General features: G+C 38.4%; 1 protein-coding gene, 1 non-coding gene and 1 pseudogene across 2 annotated transcripts in view; 1 reads left to right on the forward strand and 2 right to left on the reverse strand.

Moving 5' to 3' along the window:
* DCX (doublecortin) overlaps positions 1 to 19,191 on the reverse strand; it is a 389,065-nt gene that overhangs the window by 213,829 nt on the left and 156,045 nt on the right. The window lies entirely within an intron of this gene.
* On the reverse strand, positions 12,201 to 12,273 carry TRNAE-UUC (transfer RNA glutamic acid (anticodon UUC)). Its single transcript has one exon. It is a non-coding gene; the product is annotated as a tRNA-Glu (tRNA).
* Positions 14,094 to 14,683, forward strand: LOC133052297 (GTP-binding nuclear protein Ran-like; annotated as a pseudogene).

The following is a 19,191-nucleotide window of genomic DNA, read 5'->3' on the forward strand; positions in this document are numbered from 1 at the left end:
GTCATATTCACTCATTTCTTTTTATTATTTAGATTTGTGTCTTGCATGCTTAACAGGCTACATTATACTGCCTCTCCAGGGAAAACAGGTATTACTAACCCCATCTAACAGATGAGAAACAGGTGTCCTGTGGCTGAGGTCGCATAGCCCCTAAGCAGAAACAGATCCTAAAGCCAGGGTCTCAGAATCTTTGCTTTAACCAGGACATCTGACCACTTCCTGTAGAGACTATTCTACAGCTTGGGATTTACAGTTTGCAAGGCCTTTCACAGTTTTGCCTCTGTTAGATAGGCAGCTCAAAGGCAGTTTCTCAGGCTTTGGTTATTCCACAACAGCTTGGTGGATTAGTTGCTGTTCTTTTTTGGTGTTCTAAAGCTGAGAATTCCTAAAGGGTTGATCTAAGAAGATTATAAAGAATAGCCCTAGAATGTTCTTTCATAACACTCTGCCTCTCCATCTTTAGGCCTTACAGGAAATACACTGGCAGTTATCACAGGAAAACCAATCATTCGGCCAGCACTACCTAACAAATTGCTTTGAAACTATTTTAGAAGTGACAGATGAGTGCCAGGTCCTGGAAGGCACATGTTCTTGCTTCCTTAATTGCTGCCTGACCAAAAAGCATAAGGCAAATAATATTGAGACTCTTATCTCAAAAGTGCACTACTTCTGATGGCAGAAGAAGCTGTACATGTACCTGTTAAACAGGCCTACTGAAACCTTGTTTGCTCAATATTAATTAAGAGATGCTAATATAATCCAGCATCTGTGAACAAGGCAAGAAGACATCTGTAGATTATCAGGACAAGTATTTCATATTTTTATAAACTTTTAATAGCTTAAGTAGCTCAAAGTACTTTTATAAACACTGAAATTCGACCATTTAATTTCTCTAGGATACGAGAAAAAGGTTAATGTTTAGGTCTTCCTATTTGGAATAAAAATATTGAGATGAAAAGCTATTAAACAAGACAGGTTTCCAGATTCTTAATTTGCTGCTACATCCTTAAGCTAATGGCTCTACATAGCAGTACTCATTCAAGGCAAAAACATAAGCATGATATTTGGTTTTGGGTCTTGTTGCATTTTCCTTTATCCATTCAGCAATCTTCATATCATTTTTGTGATTCTCTCTTCCCTCACTCAAATGGCCTAATGCTAAAAGATTTTTATTCTGGTTTCTAAAGTGGGCCAGAGCCATACTCTGTGACTTGCTCTTCACACTCCCCACTTGAAAAATTACCCAAGTCCCATTCCAATAGGACTTTCTACAAAGTGTAATTTATAAAAGCAACCAGATGACCTCAAAATCCCAGTTCTGGGAAAGTACGTGGCACAAACAAAAGTGCTAGTAGGTAAGACTAGATGTAGGAAGATAAAAGAGTGAGGTAAACAACTGTCCCAGTTTGCCCATTGCTGAGGAGTTTCCTGGGACATGGGACTTCAGTGCTAAACCCAGAAAAGTTCCAGGTGAACTGAAATAAGTCATTTACCTAAGGCATATTGTTTATAGTAAGCAAACAATTAAAAAAAAGAACAAATGTTCATAAGTAGAGTAATGGTTGAGTAAATTAAGGGATGTCATTTTGTAGAGTGTTACCTAGTTATTGAAAAAATGAGGCAAATCTCATGTATTGAATAGAAAATATTACTACAATGAATTGTTAAATTCAAAATCAAAGTATACAATAAAATGTCAAGTATAATACCATTTTTGTTAAAGTTTTTCTTCTTAAAAAGGCAATGGAAGTAGAAAAGTGACATGATCAGATTTGCCTATTAGATCTAATCCTAAACATGAAAATAACTTGGCATTTAAGGATCCAATTTTGTATTGAATAACACAGGGATGATCCACACATTTGGAAAGATCATTAGAGCAATTATTAATAGTTATTATTCCTCAGGCTTATGAATTTTGAAAAATGTATCCTAAATACATGAAAAAAAAAATAGAGCAATCTAGAACAACTTGGGATTTCCCCGTGGATCAGTCAGTAAAGAATCTGTCTACAATGCAGGAGACCTGCGTTCAGTCCCTGGGTCGGGAAGATCCCCTGGAGAAGGAAATGGCAATCCACTCCAGTATTCTTGCCTGAGAAATTTCATAGGCAGAGGAAATTGAGGGGCTACAGTCCATGGGGATCACAAGACTTGGACACGATTGAGTGACCAGAATAACTGAGAGTAACAGTGTCATCCCAGAAAAGATGAATGTTCAAAAAAATGAATAGAAAAACAAAAGAATAATAGAATGAAAGCAAACAGGCATTATTCTCAATTTTTAAGTTAAGTGGCCTAAAAAAAAAAGCCAAATGCAATTGCTAGTGATGGAAGTAGAGAGAATGAGTAAAAACTTGTAAGATAATGCTTAGCTAGGAAATAAAAATGTTTGATAAATAAAGTTTAGAGCTGTTTGAGTTTCATGGTAGTGCAGATCTTTGATATGAACAGATTCACTATATGACATATATGAAAATAAATAAAAGTCGTTAGAAAACCGTTTTAGTGAGTAGATACAGTCACTACAAATATTGTGTTTTGTGAGTGAAATATGTTATAGAGGTATGCAAGACGTTGGGGAGTTGTCAGTGTCTCAGGACTTCTTTCTTTTGTATGTCAAAGGTCATCTATATTCAGAAAGAAATAAGAATAAAAATTAACTATAGTACACCAAATGGGTAATGATGATTTTTATTGATTGATATGAATACAAAATATTTTAACTTTTTCTTAATACTCTTCTATTTTCCAACTGTATCTACAAATGAAATGTAGTCCTTTTATAATCAGAAACAAACAAAAAAAAAACATTCGTTATTAGCTTCTATGCATCACTGGGGTGCTTCCCTCATAGCTCAGTTGGTAAAGAATCTGTCTGCAATGCAGGAGACTGGGGTTCGATTCCTGGGTAGGGAAGATCCCCTGGAGAGGAAATGGCAAACTACTCCAGTATTCTTGCCTAGAGAATCCCATTGACAGAGGAGCCTGGCAGGCTATAGTCTATGGGGTTGCAAGAGTCAGACACGACCTAGCGACTAAATCATCATTCATCACTGGAAAAGGATTTCCACCGTGTGGAAAAGGATTGTGTCAATGCAGTGTTGGTGACAGTGTAATGTAGAGTAACAAAACTTGCCACCCTAAAATGTCTCTTCAGGCTGTAGATTATTTCAAGCTGAAAACAAGCAGGGCCCAAAAGACTCAGGAAGAACCTTAGACCTTCCTCCTAACTGCCTAAAGAATGTAGAGAAAACCAATTCCAAGAAGTGAGATATTATTAATACAATAGATAACTACAGTAAAACTACATGGGCTAGACAGGGAGGAACCTGGAAAAGTCTGTTAAAATTCCTCTCTGGGTCTCATTGTTTTTGTTGTTGTTGTTGTTGTTTAGTCGACTCTTTGTGACCATTGTTTCTGTGATGGAGTAGCCATCATAGTCAACAAGAGTCTGAAATGCAGTACTTGGATGCAATCTCAAAAATGACAGAATGATCTCTGCTCGTTTTCAAGGCAAACCATTCAATATCACTGTAATCCAAATCTATGTCCTAACCAGTAATGCTGAGGAAGTTGAACAGTTTTATGAAGACCTGCAAGACCTTCCAGAACTAACACCCAAAAAAGATGTCCTTTTCATTATAGAGGACTGGAATGCAAAAGTAGGAAGTCAAGAAATACTTGGAGTAACAGGCAAATTTGGCCTTGGAGTACAGAATGAAGCAGGGCGAAGGCTAATAGAGTTTTGCCAAGAGAACACGATGGTCATTGTTTCTGTATGGCCAAGCAAACATTTGTTTACCAAACATTTGCTTTTTAATTTCCATGTCAATTGCCTTACTCTGCCTTAAAGTCCTAAACCACTACCCCCAACATCCTCTTTTGTTTTTAGCTGAAAATGGTATAAAGGTGAGGGTGTCAGCCTTTTTGGCAAGTTACTCAGTTCTCCTGGGGCTCTTCCATGTATACATGTTATTAAACTTTTCTTCAATTTTCTCCTGTTGATCTGTCTCATGTCAATTTCATTCCTAGACCAGCCAGAAGAAATTGAAATGCAGAGGACATTTTTTCCCTTCTTGACAGTAAATAGGCGACCCCTTTTTAGAAAGCAATTAGCTGTATCAATAAAATGTTTTAGCTTGAAAATCTTCAACCTAGCAATTTCACTTTTCTGTGTGGATATCTGTACATATAAGGACGATTATTGCAGTGTTATAATAGCAGAACTTTGGACAAACCACTATTCTTCAGTGGGTTATTGGTTCAATAATGTAAGCTATGTATCATTGGAAGGACTGATGCTGAAGCTGAAACTCTACTTTGGACACCTGATGCAGAGAGCCAACTCATTAGAAAAGACCCTGATGCTAGGAAGATTGAGGGCAAAAGAAGGGGGCGACAGAGAATGAGATAGTTGGAGTCCATCACCACTGATCACCACCTCAATGGACTTGAGTTTGAGCAAACTCTGGGAGATAGCAAAGGACAGAGAAGCCTGGTGTGCTTCAGTCCATGGGGTCACAAAGAGCCAGACACAACTTAGTGACTGAAAAACAACAACAACAACAACATGTTAAGGACTAAAGGGAAGACAATTAAAAGAACAAGTAAATAATGACATGGAAGGCTGTCTGTAGTATGTGGTTGAATGAAAACAAATTGCAGAACAATGTATTTGTAACCTTATTCCTTATATGTGTACATGTACACAAACATACACAAACATATTTGCTTGAGCATAGAAAAAGTCTTGCCTGGAGAATCCCAGGGATGGGGGAGGCTGGTGGGCTGCTGTCTATGGGATCGCACAGAGTCAGACACGACTGAAGCGACTTAGCAGCAGCAGCAGCAGCAGCAGCAGCAGGAAAACTCTAGAGATACAGAAATGGAACCGTTCTGTTAAAACAGTGGTAACAAGTGGGCTTTATCCCAGGAATGCAAGGATTCTTTAATATCCACAAATCAATCAATGTAATACACCACATTAACAAATTGAAAGATAAAAACCATATGATTCTCTCAATAGATGCAGAAAAAGCCTTTGACAAAATTCAACATCCATTTATGATAAAAACTCTCCAGAAAGCAGGAATAGAAGGAACATATCTCAACATAATGAAAGCAATATATAACAAACCCACAGCAAATATTATCCTCAATGGTGAAAAATTGAAAGCATTTCCCTTAAAGTCAGGAACAAGACAATGGTGTCCACTCTCACCACTACTATTCAACATAGTTTTGTAAGTGTTGGCCACAGCAATAAGAGCAGAAAAAGAAATAAAAGGAATCCAGATAGGAAAAGAAGAAGTAAAACTCTCACTGTTTGCAGACGACATGATCATCTACATAGAAAACCCTAAAGACTCTACGAGAAAATTACTACAGCTAATCAGTGAATATAGTAATGTCGCAGGATATAAAATAAACACACAGAAATCCCTTGCATTCCTATACACTAACAATGAGAAAACAGAAAGAGAAATTAAGGAAACAATACCATTCACCATTGCAACAAAAAGAATAAAATACTTAGGAGTATATCTACCTAAAGAAACAAAAGACCTATAAGTAGAAAACTATAAAACACTGATGAAAGAAATCAAAGAGGAAACAAATAGATGGAGAAATATACGGTGTTCATGGATTGGAAGAATCAATATTGTGAAAATGGCTACACTACCCAAAGCAATCTATAGATTCAATGCAATCCCTATCAAGCTACCAAAGGTATTTTTCACAGAACTAGAACAAATAATTTCACAATTTGTATGGAAATACAAAAAACCTCAAATAGCCAAAGCAATCTTGAGAAAGAAGAATGGAACTGGAGGAATCAACCTGCCTGACTTCAGGCTCTACTACAAAGTCACAGTCATCAAGACAATATGGTACTGGCACAAAGACAGAAATATAGATCAATGGAACAAAATAGAAAGCCCAGAGATAAATCCATGAAACTATGGACACCTTATCTTCAACAAAGGAGGCAAAGATATACAATGGAAAAAAGACAAACTCCTTAGCAAGTGGTGCTGGGAAAACTGGTCAACCACTTGTAAAAGAATGAAACTAGAACACCTTCTAACACCATACACAAAAATAAACTCAAAATGGATTAAAGATCTAAATGTAAGGCCAGAAACTATAAAACCCCTAGAGGAGAACATAGGCAAAACACTCTCTGACATAAATCACAGCAGGATCCTCTATGATCCACCTCCCAGAATATTGGAAATAAAAGCAAAAATAAACAAATGGGACCTAATGAAACTTAAAAGCTTTTGCACTACAAAGGAAACTATAAGCAAGGTGAAAAAACAGCCCGCAGAATGGGAGAAAATAATAGCAAACGGAGAAACAGACAAAGGATTAATCTCAAAAATATACAAGCAACTACTGAAGCTCAATTCCAGAAAAATAAATGACCCAATCAAAAAATGGGCCAAAGAACTAGACAGACATTTCTCCAAAGAAGACATACAGATGGCTAACAAACACATGAAAAGATGCTAAACATCACTCATTATCAGAGAAATGGAAATCAAAACCACAACGAGGTACCATTACATGCCAGTCAGGATGGCTGCTATCCAAAAGTCTACAAGTAATAAATGCTGGAGAGGGTGTGGAGAAAAGGGAACCCTCTTACACTGTTGGTGGGAATGCAAACTAGTACAGTCACTATGGAGAACAGTGTGGAGATTCCTTAAAAAACTGGAAATAGAACTGCCATATGACCCAGCAATCGCACTCCTGGGCATACACACCGAGGAAACCAGATCTGAAAGAGACATGTGCACCCCAATGTTCATCGCAGCACTGTTTATAATAGCCAGGACATGGAAACAACCTAGATGCCCATCAGCAGACGAATGGATAAGGAAGCTGTGGTACATATACACCATGGAATATTACTCAGCCATTAAAAAGAATTCATTTGAATCAGTTCTAATGAGATGGATGAAACTGGAGCCCATTATACAGAGTGAAGTAAGCCAGAAAGATAAACATCAATACAGTATACTAACACATATATATGGAATTTAAAAAGATGGTAATGATAGCCCTATATGCAAAACAGAAAAAGAGACACAGATGTACAGAACAGACTTTTGGACTCTGTGGGAGACGGCGAGGGTGGGATGTTCTGAGAGAATAGCATTGAAACAAGTATACTATCAAGGGTGAAACAGATCTCCAGCCCAGGTTGGATGCATGAGACAAGTGCTCAGGGCTGGTGCACTGGGAAGACCTAGAGGGATGGGATGGGGAGGGAGGCGGGAGGGGGGATCGGGATGGGGAACACATGTAAATCCATGGCTGATTCATGTCAATGTATGGCAAAAACCACTACAATATTGTAAAGTAATTAGCTTTCAACTAATAAAAATAAATGAAAAAATAAAATAAAACTGTGGTTACTTCTGTAAAGGTTAGGGGAAGGGCGGAGAGAGGCTTTCACTTTCTATATTTGTATATTGATTAAGATTTTCTTTTTTTAGTCATAAACATGTAAAATCTTGTTAAAAAAGAAGAGTTTTATCCTGAAAAAGAAATCATTACACATGCACATACAGACACACACACACACACACACAGACACACACAATCAGATAAACTCTTTCCCATTAAAGTGTTAGAGGTTGATTGGAACCATAAAATCTGACCGGAGGTGTCAGATGCAATTTAGCTGAGGGTCTCCAGAGATGCAAAATCCTACCACCAAGGAATGAATGAATGAGTGAATGGCATTTTAGATCTGGCACAGAAGAAAAAAGAGGTGACTAGTTTTCGGTGAACTGAGGGCAGAGGGTGTTCCTAGTGTTTCCACATTATATCACAACACATGAAAGACAACTAACATATCCTCTCAAAGGGTTTAGGGAATCATCGGCTATATATTATATAATTTATCTTCAGGGCTAGTTCCAGGAAACCATTCTGAAGTCTTATGTACTGATTCCAGCCAGGTCTATAAAGGACTTCCAGGATGGCCAGTAAAGTGTAATAACATGGCTAAATTTTCCACTGAATTGAACCTAAATATTTGAATAGATAGCCCTGTAACAACATGGTTTTCAACATGTACATTCTTCATAGAACATTATGCTGTGAGTTCCTATTAATTAAATTTAACCTAGACAACACTTATCAGTCCACCATCTTCACTCTCCACTACCAAAGAAGAGAAAATAGAAAAGAAAAAAAGATGGCTTTAATTTGCTCAGACATCCTGGTTTTGTTGAAATGATTTTAAATCCTTTGTTTCTTAATCGATACTTTCCCCCTTGTAATTAAAGTATGGCAATAAATAAGGATGAAGCCTTTTATAATACTTGACAATGACAGGGTCAGGCTCTCAGTCTCAAATTCATCAGCTTGAGATGAGAAGCAGCAGCACGAAGGGGGAAACCCATCTGTCTTTATTAAGACTTGGCACCAATAGAGAAAAGCTCATTTAGTAAATGGCAGTTCCCATTCTGCAAAGCGACAGAAAATTTACTGCACTGTCAGCAGGAAAAAAATAATCCACTCAGAGAAAGTTGTTATATTCAGTTCAGTCCCTCAGTCGTGTCCGACTCGTTGTGACCCCATGGACTGCAGCATGCCAGGCCTCCCTGTCCATCACCAACTCCTGGAGTTTACTCAAACTCATGTCCATTGAGTCGGTGATGCCATCCAATCATCTCATCCTCTGTTGTCCCCTTCTCCTCCCACCTTCGATCTTTCCCAGCATCCGGGTCTTTTCCAGTGAGACAGTTCTTCGCATCAGGTGACCAAAGTATTGGAGTTTCAGCTTCAGCATCAGTCCTTCCAATGAATATTAAGGACTGATTTCCTTTAGGATGGACTGGTTGGATCTCGTTGCAGTCCAAGGGACTCTCATGAGTCTTCTCCAACACCACAGTTCAAAAACATCAATTTCTTCGGCCCTCAGCTTTCTTTATAGCCCAACTCTCACATCCATACATGACTACTAGAAAAACCATAGCTTTGACTAGGCAGACCTTTGTTGGCAAAGTAATGTCTCTGCTTTTGAATATGCTGTCTAGGTTGGTCGTAACGTTTCTTCCAAGGAGCAAGCATCTTTTAACTTCATGGCTGCGGTCACCGTCTGCAGTGATTTTGGAGCCCAAGAAAATAAAGTCTCTCACTGTTTTCATTGTTTCCTTATCTATTTGCCACGAAGTGATGTGACCAGATGCCATGATTTTAGTTTTCTGAATGTTGAGTTTTAAGCCAACATTTTCACTCTCCTCTTTCACTTTCATCAAAAGGCTCTTTAATTCTTCTTTGTTTTCTGCCATAAAGGTGGTGTCATCTGCATATCTGAGGTTACTGATATTTCCCCTGGCAATCTTGATTCCAGCTTGTGCTTCATCCAGTCCAGTATTTCTCATGATGTACTCTGCATATAAGTTAAATAAGCAGGTGACATTATACAGCCTTGACATATTCCTTTCCCGATTTGGAACCAGTCTGTTGTTATATTAGGGAGATTTAAAGAGAAAGCATTTTAGTGATATTACAGAGGATAAAAATTTCTACCTAATAATACATAGCAAAGTAGAAAAAATGAGTAAATAAAAAGTTAGGTCATTGTCCATATTGCCTTTCCCTTTCCTAACACTCTTACCTTCTAGACCTATTCCTATCTTTTCCATCATTTATGGCCAGAAATAAGCCCCAGATCTACCCCAAACCCTCCCTAATTTCAATCCAAACTGATTTCATCTTCCTGCCACCAGATTTTTCTAATGGGCATAATTTAGCACACTAAATTTACTATGTATTTTCATCCTCTAATTATTCAAGTACTGGTTTGCTCTGCCCAACTAGGTTTCAAGTTCCTCGTGGAATGTTTAAGACACCTTAGCACTTGGCAGGGTGCTAGGCAAATAATAAGTGTTCAACAAATGCTTAATCATGAAATTTTTTCTGCTCTAAATCTCATTATCCATGATGACCATCTTCACTGTACAAGAAACTGAAAAAAAAACCCAATAGCTCAATCTCTTAAATAATTCAAAAGTATTTATCAAAGTAATACACACTCAAGGTTAAAACATAATAGAATACTGGAGGGCTTACAGTGCAAAGCAACAGACATCTGTTTTACCACACCACATCTCATATTTATGTACCCCCCCCAGGACAGCCCTCTCTACTTGTTTAGCTGTTTCTTCTTGTAGTTATCTCCTATAATTCTAAAAGATACATGCACCCCAATATTCACTGCAGCACTGTTCACAGCCAAGTCATGGAAGCAATCTAAATGTCCATTGACAGAGGAATGAATAAAGAAGATGTAGTATACATTTACAATGGAATATTACTCAGCCATAAAAAGAACAAATTAATGCCATTTGCAGGAACATGGATGGACTTAGAGATTATCATACTAAGTGAAGTAAGCCAGACAGAGATAAATAAGTATCATATAATATTGCTTTTATTTAAAAAAAAAAAAAAAGAAAGATACAAATGAATATATATAAAACAGAAATAGACCCAAAGACATAGAAAATAGACTTATGGTTACCAAAGGGGAAAGCGGTGGGGGCAGGATAATATTAGGAGGTTAACATATACACACTACTATATGTAAAGTGGATAACTGATAAGGACCTACTGTATAGTACAGGGAACTAAACTCAGATTTTTGTAATAACCTATATGGGAAAAGAGGCTTCCCTCATAGCTCTGTTGGTAAAGAATCTGCCTGCAATGCAGGAGACCCTGGTTCGATTCCTGGGTCAGGAAGATCCCCTGGAGAAGGAAATGGCAACCAGTATTCTTGCTTGCAGAATCCCATGGACAGAGGGGCCTGGTTACAGTCCATGGAGTCGCAAGAGTTGGACACGACTTAGTGACTAAACAACCAACCATATGGGAAAAGAATCTGAAAAGGAATATATATACATAACTGAATCACTGCGCTATACACCTGAAAGTAACATGACACTGTAAATCAACTATACTTTAATTCAAATAAAGAACACTAAGGTCAATATCATTCTCATTTCTTTGTAGGTTACTATTTTCTCTCTGGAAGCTTTGAGGATATCTTTATACTTTTTACTCTGATATTTCATAAGAATATACTCTGAAATTGTCTTTGATAATTCTCTCTACTTTGTTCTCTCTTGAATTACTATTAGTCAAATGTTGAATCTCCCTAATTTTCCTTTTATATATCATGTTATTTTCAATCTCATTTTCCTTCTTTTAGTCTTTCTGTGCTTTCTTTTATATTTCCTCAACTCTTCCAACTTCCCTTGAATTACATCTCAATAATCATATTTTTTAATTTAATTTTTTATTTGACTTCTTATTATTTATTTTCAGATATCCTATTCCTGTTATATAAATGCAATGTTTTCTTGAATCTCTCTGAGTATACTAATTAGGGTGTTTTGCCTCTCTCTTTTTTTTTTCCTCTCTCAAGAGCCCTTGATATTTTTTTCTATCTGTACATCATTCTTTCATGTTGAAAGTTTCCCTTAAACATTTGGTGATCATTGATTCTTTTGTTCACATGGAAGAATGAGACAGTAAAAAAAAGTGTTTGGGAACTTCATATACATGAATAGGGAGCTAGTCATTTTGTTGTTGGATTTTCTAAATGCAAAAAAATGTGGATGCCTTTTCTCTTGGACCTCTCAATCTCTTTAAAGAATAACACATCAATTTTTGGAGCTCATGGAGGATATTTCTGACTACAAGGTATTCTGTCTACCAGACTGGGGGGGGGGGGTGGGGGGGAAATGGAGGAATCTATAAAAATGACTTATAAAAAAACTATAATAATTTATCCCTTCCTCCACCCTTATGCCTTACATCTCACCCATTCTCTTTTTCAAATGTAGCATTTATGCAGAGAAGGGTGACTTTCTTTTTCACTCTATCACCCCTCTGCAAGTATTGTAAACTGTAGCTTCTTCTATACTACTTTGTCAGTTCCTACACCTCCATCTGCTTTCCAGCTTTTATCCAAGTTTCATCCACTAATGGCTCCTTTTCCATTCTCTTCATCATCATGAATTTATATCTTTTGCATTCTTTTTCTATCTTGAGATGAAGAGGTAATATATGTATGTAATCAATCTGCTGTCTTTAACTTACTGAATTGCATAAACCTGTTTTTTGTTTTGTTTCTTTCTGGCCATGCCACACAGCTTGCGGGATCTTAGTTCCCCATCCAGGGATTGAACCTGGACCCTTGGCAGTGAAAGTGCCAAGTTCTGACCACTGGACCACCAGGGAACTCCCTATAAACCTGTTTTGATTTATGTTTGAGCTCTTGCTTTGCTATTTACTTCATTTCGTCTGGAAGTACCATACATATTGCTGTGATGGCATTCAGGTGATTTAGTAATAAAAGCCCATTTTATAGGATACTGAAATATTAGAACAATGAACTTCAATATAGTCCCTTCTTAAGCAGAATTTTATTTTTCAGCTTTGTTAAGATGTAAATAACATATACCTTTCATGCATCACAGGCTTGGCATAGTGAAGGGGCTTGAGTAACTCAAAGAAGCTATGCCATGCAGGGCCACCCATGATGTGCCAACAGGTCATAGTGAAGAGTTCTGAGGAGGCTTTACAAATAACTGATGAAAGAGGAGAAGTGAAAAGCAAGGGAGAAAAGTAAAGATATACCCAACTGAATGCAGAGTTCTAAAGAATAGCAATGAGATATAAGAAGGCCTTCTTAAGTGAACAATGCAAAGACATAGAGGAAATTAATAAAATGGGAAAGACTAGAGATCTCTTCAAGAAAACCAGAGATATCAAAGGAATATTTCATGTAAGGATGGGTAAAATAAAGGACAGAAATGGTAAGGACCAAACAGAAGCAGAGGAGATTAAGACGTTTCAAAAATACACAGAAGAACTATACAAAAAAGGTCTTAATGACTTGGATAACCATGATGGTGTAGTCAGTCACATAGAGCCAGATATCTTGGAAAGTGAGGTCAAGTGGGTCTTAGGAAGCATTACTAAGGACAAAGCTAGTGGAGGTGATGGAATTCCAGCTGAGCTATTTCAAATCCTAAAAGATGATGCTGTTAAAGTGCTGCACTCAATATGTCATCAAATTTGGAAAACTCAGCAGTGGCCACAGGAGGAAAAGGTCAGTTTTCATTCCAATCCCAAACAAGGGCAATGCCACAGAATGTTCAAACTACTGTACAATCATGCTCGTTTCACATGATAACAAAGTAATTCTCAAAATCCTTCAAGCTAGTCTTAACAGTATGTGAACCAAGAACTTCCAGATGTATAAGCTGGATTTAGAAGGGCCAGAGGAACCAGAGACCAAATTACCAACATTTGTTGGATCTTGGAGAAAGTAAGGGAATTCCAGAAAAACATCTACTTCTGCTTAATTGACAATGCTAAAGCCTTTATGTGAATCACAACAAACTGTGGAAAATTCTTAAAGAGATGGGAGTACCAAACCCCTTACCTGTCTCCTGAGAAAATTGTATGTGGGTCAAGAAATAACAGTTAGAACCTGACATGGAACCACTGGTTCAAAATTGGGAAAGGAGTATGACAAGGCTGTATATTGCCACCCTGCTTATTTAACTTATATGCAGAGTACATCATGGGAAAAGCCAGGCTGGATGAATCACAAGCAGAAATCAAGATTCCTGGGAGAAATATCGACAAGCTCAGATATGCAGATGATACCACTCTCATGGCAAGAAGTGAAGAGGAACTAAAGAGATGCTTGATGAAAGTGAAAAAGGAGAGTGAAAAAGCTGGCCTAGCAGTCAGACAAGTGTGGAGTCACTTCTGGAAGTAATATCGCGATGGCTGGCAAATGAGAACTCCAAATTCAGTTCAGAATTGTTTTGGTTGGTGATGGTGTTACTGGAAAAACTACATTCATGAAATGTCATCTGACTGGTGAATTAGAGAAGTATGTAGCTACCTTGGGTGTTGAGGGCCATCCTCTTGTGTTCCATACCAACAGAGGACCAATTAAGTTCAATGTATGGGATACAGCTGGTCAGGAGAAATTTGGTGGACTGAGAGATGGCTATTATATACAAGCTTGGTGTGCCATTATAATGTTTGATGTAACATCGAGGGTTACTTACAAGAATGTGCCTAACTGGCATAGAGATCTGGTACGAGTGTGTGAGAACATCCTGATTGTGTTGTGTGGCGACAAAGTGGATATTAAGGACAGAAAGGTTAAGGCAAAGTCAATTGTCTTCCACCGAAAGAAGAATCTTCAGTACTATGATATTTCTGCCGAAAGTAACTACAACTTTGAAAAGCCCTTCCTCTGGCTTGCTAGAAAACTGATTGGAGACCCTAACCTGGAGTTTGTCACCATGCCTGCTCTTGCCCTGCCAAAGTGGTCATGGACCCAGCCTTGGCAGCACAGTACAAGCACGATTTAGAGGTTGCTCAGACAACTGCTCTCCCGGATGAAGATGATGACTTGTGAGAAAGTGAATCTGGGGCCCAGCATCAGAAGTCTAGTTTTATACGCAACTGTTCTGTGATGTCAGTGGTACAGTGTGTTTGCTACTTTATTACATAGCTGAACAGAACATGTGCTTAATCTTTGGATGCTGAAGGAGATGGATGGGCTTTGGAGTGAATGTAGCAGTTTAAAAAAAATACCTTCATTTTTTGGACCTGCATATTTAGGTGTTTTGGAACACAGTTGTTTCCTCCTTGAGTTACAAATATAAGACTGCTATAGTCACATGACAATATTGAGAGGTGGAATCTTGTTTGTTACTGTCATTTCCCACTCTTTTTCATTTAGAATCATAATAAAATTACATTTCAAATATCTAAAAAAAAAAAAAAAAAAGCTGGCTGAAAACTCAACATTCAAAAAATTGAGACCATAACATCCAGTCCCATCTCTTCATGGCAAATAGATGGGGAAAAAATGGAAGCAGGGACAGATTTGCTTTTCTTGGGCTTTTCTTGGACTGCAAGAAGATCAAAACACTCAATCCTAAAGGAAATCAACCCTGAATGTTCATTGGAAGGACTGATGCTGATACTCCAATACTTTGGCCACAATGCAAAGAGTCTACTCATTGGAAAAAAAAACCCCTGATGCTGGGAAAGATTAAGGGCAGGAGAAGGGGGGCAACAGAGGATGAGACAGTTAGATAGCAGCACCATTTGAGCAAACTACAGGAGACAATGGAGGGTAGGGAAGCCTGGTGTGCAACAGTCCATGAGGTTGCAAAGAGTTAGACATGATTTAGCAACTGAACAACAACAAACTGATATATAACATGTGAAGTTTAAGGTGTACACATGTGAAATACATGTGTGTGTGTGTGTTAGTCTCTCAGTTGTGTCTGACTCTTTGTGACTCCATGGACTGTAGCCTGCCAGGCTCTTCTGTCCATGGAATTCTCCAGGCAAGAATACAGGAGCAGGTAGCAATTTTCTACTCCAGGGGATCTCCCAGGGATAGAACCCAGGTCTCCTGCATTGTAGGCAGATTCTTTACCATCTGAGCCACCAGGGAAACCCCAATGTATGTATATGTATATAAATGTATGTATAAGCACCAATATATCATTGAAAAACAAAGATCATGACATCTACTCCTATTACTTCATGGCAAATAGATGGGGGAAAACTGGAAACAGTCTCAGATTTCATTTTCTTGGGCTCCAAAATCAATGCAGATGGTGACTGCTGCCATGAAATTAAAAGATGCTTGCTCCTTGGAAGCAAAGCCACGACAAACCTAGACAGTGTGTTAAAAAGCAGAGACATTACTTTGCTGACAAAGGTCTGTATAGTCAAAGTTTTGGTTTTTCCAGTAGTCGTGTATGGCTGTGGGAGCTGGACCCTAAACAAGGCTGAGTGCTGAAGAATTGGTGCTTTCAAACTGTGGTTTTGGAGAAGACTCTTGAGAGTCCCTTGGACTGCAAGGAGATCAAACCAGTCAATCCTAAAGGAAATCAACCCTGAATATTCATTGGAAGGACTGGTGCTGAAGCTGAAGCTCCAACACTTTGGCCATGATGCAAGGAGCCAACTCATTGGAAAAGATCCTGATGCTGGGAAAGATTGAGGGCAAGAGGAGGAGTCAACAGAGGATGAGATGGTTGGATGGCATCACTGACTCCAAGGACATGAGCTTGAGCAAACTCAGGGAGATAGTGAGTACAGGGAAGCCTGGCATGCTGTAGTTCATGGGGTCACAAAGAGTTGGACATGACTTAGCAACTGAACAACAGCCATATAAGTTTATAAATAAATATATATATATATGTATTTCATATATATATATATTTATGTATATATATGTTTAAGGTGTACCATGAGAGTATGATGTGAAATATATGACTTAGCAACTGAACAACAACAGCCATATAAGTTTATAAATAAATATATATATATGTATTTCATATATATATATATATTTATGTATATATATGTTTAAGGTGTACCATGAGAGTATGATGTGAAATATATGACTTAGCAACTGAACAACAACAGCCATATAAGTTTATAAATAAATATATATATATGTATTTCATATATATATATAAGGTGCACCATGAGAGTATGATGTGAGATATATGACTTAGCAACTGAACAACAACAGCCATATGTTTATAAATAAATATATATATATGAAATATATATATATATATATGTTCAAGGTGTACCATGAGAGTATGATGTGAAATATACATGCATGGCAGACTTTAAGGTGAGTGTTTCCTGGGGTAGCTGCTACATGGCTAACCTAGCTTTCCAAACCATGGGGAAAATAAAAATCCACCAAATAATCAATTGAAAACATTGACAGATTTAATCTGTACTGAGTAAACTCATTTGGCCAAGGTCATCAATGTGAGTGGTGAAGATAAGAGCAGTACTTGGACCAATCACCATATGTAGCCCAAGTCAGAGAGTAATATTATCACACTATAAATCTATAACAAGAAGGTAAGAAATTACATTATCACAGTGCTAGAGCTTGGCGGAGGAGCCTGGTAGGCTGTGGTCCATGGGGTCGCTAAGAGTCGGACGCGACTGAGGGACTTCACTTTCACTTTTCACTTTCATGCATTGGAGAAGGAAATGGCAACCCACTCCAGTGTTCTTGCCTGGAGAATCCCAGGGACGGGGGAGCCTGGTGGGCTGCCGTCTATGGGGTCGCACAGAGTCGGACACGACTGAAGCGACTTAGCAGCAGCAGCAGCAGAGCTTAGCTACTGAGGCTGCTGAGGCTGGGGGTGGGGGGATCCTTCTTGTAAAAAAAGAAATAAGCAAACTCTGAATTTGAGTAGTGTGAGCTAGGTTTTATTGGGTTAAAGGGTTATTTTTAAAAGGGAGAATTAGAATTCTAATCATGACAATCCAACATTACAATTCACTTTCTTATTTTTAAGGTCTTGCAAGCCCTTCTAGAACTGACATTTTTACCCCCAAGGAAATCAGAAGTGAGCCAGAAAGAGCTGCTGATTTGCAGAAAGTAAGAAGTGGATCGTAGATAGACACAGCTTTAGTACCAGGGCAGAAGTATGATACAGCGGTTAGGAGCATAGGTTTAGACTCAGCCACACCTGGGTTAAGATTTTAAGCTCCATCACTTCCTCGTTGTGTGATCTTGATCAAAGTATTTAACCTCTGTAAAATTCAGTTTTCCCTTCTGTAGTTTCTAAAGTGAACTAAGCTCTGTCAAGCTTTGGTGCCTCTGGATAGGCAACTCCCTCTGCCTTGAATACCACTTGCCTCCTCTAACCCTGACCAATTCTTACTCATCCTTCAGATCTCTAATCCATATTGCCACTTCCGGGAAGTTGCAATTCCCTAGAGTTAGGTAATGCTCTCCTGTATCTCCTCCCCAAGGATCCTAATACAACTTCAAACATAAGAAATGTATGATAATTGGTGGTTTTAAAAAATTTGTTTCTTACACACATTAGGAGCCAGCAAACAAGGGCCTGTGGGCTCAATCTGACCCATGACCTCTTTTTAGCTCCCAAGAATGGTTCTGCATTTTTATAGAATTGATTTAAAAAGAGAATATGCAACAGAGATCTTAAGTGTCCCTCAAATCCTAAAATATTTACTATCTGGCCCTTTATGGAAAAAGGTCAGCATTTGCTGACCCCTGCCATAGATCATAAACAATTTGAGGGTAAGGACTATTTTTCATTTCATAGTATGTCCTGTTCTTAGCACAATGCCTCACACATAGGCACTCAGATATTCACTGAATGAAGGAATGAATTAACATGTATAACCAGCATTTTTTAAAGTATAATTAATGATAGAATCAAAACACAACTTTATTTTGTCTCCCAATGTCCAATAAAATATACTCCTTTGGTATAAAATTTCTCTGACCTTGGATGGAAACTTGGACAAGGCCTATGACTTTTCTGTTCATTCCTTCAAGAATAAACAGTCCTAAAATCACTCAAAGTCACAAAACACAGTCTTGATTCAGTAATCAGGACATATTCAGTCCAAGATATTAATCAAATTCTTCAAGTTTTACTCAGAAGTAAGGTCTGCCCTCCCAACCCACACTGAGGCCTATAGGTGCTGACCATCTGCCTTTGGAGAAGAGGGGGATGATAGCTTTTCTTCTTTCTCTCCCCACTTGCCAGCTCTGATTTGGACCCTCACCAAGGTGGAAGCAGGAAGAGGGACAAGAGGTAAAGGGATTGGTCATTTCTTCCTTGGTAGAAGAAATGGCTTCCCACTCTCTGGGTCTCTGGATCTTTTCTGGGTTCTTTAAATGTCCTCATGACTGAGGATCACTCAGAGATACTATTTGGGAGACCTGGGTTCATAATTCATATCCAGGTTGGTAGTTTACAGCTCTTTCCTCCACCCCTAGGAATCCAATAGTTATCTCCAGCCTTTTTTTTTTTTTTTCTTTTGCTGGGGTCTCTACATCTAGGTGGTTCTATTGGACTGTGTCCAGTGTGACCCCACATTTGTTCTCCCTATCTCTAGCATGGCACCCTTTTGATTGATTCCCAGGAAATCCTCAAACATCCCTTGCCTGATAAATTCTGGGAATGCTGGCCAGTCCCAACACAGTCAACCCTATCCTCTTGCCAATGACCACGTTCGCTTTCTTGGAATGTGCAGCACCAATTCTCTGCCTCTACTGCAGTGAACAAATGTCGAGTTCTTTGAGTGGTCTGG

Source organism: Dama dama, chromosome X (assembly GCF_033118175.1).
Source record: "Dama dama isolate Ldn47 chromosome X, ASM3311817v1, whole genome shotgun sequence".
NCBI classification, from domain to species: domain Eukaryota; kingdom Metazoa; phylum Chordata; class Mammalia; order Artiodactyla; family Cervidae; genus Dama; species Dama dama.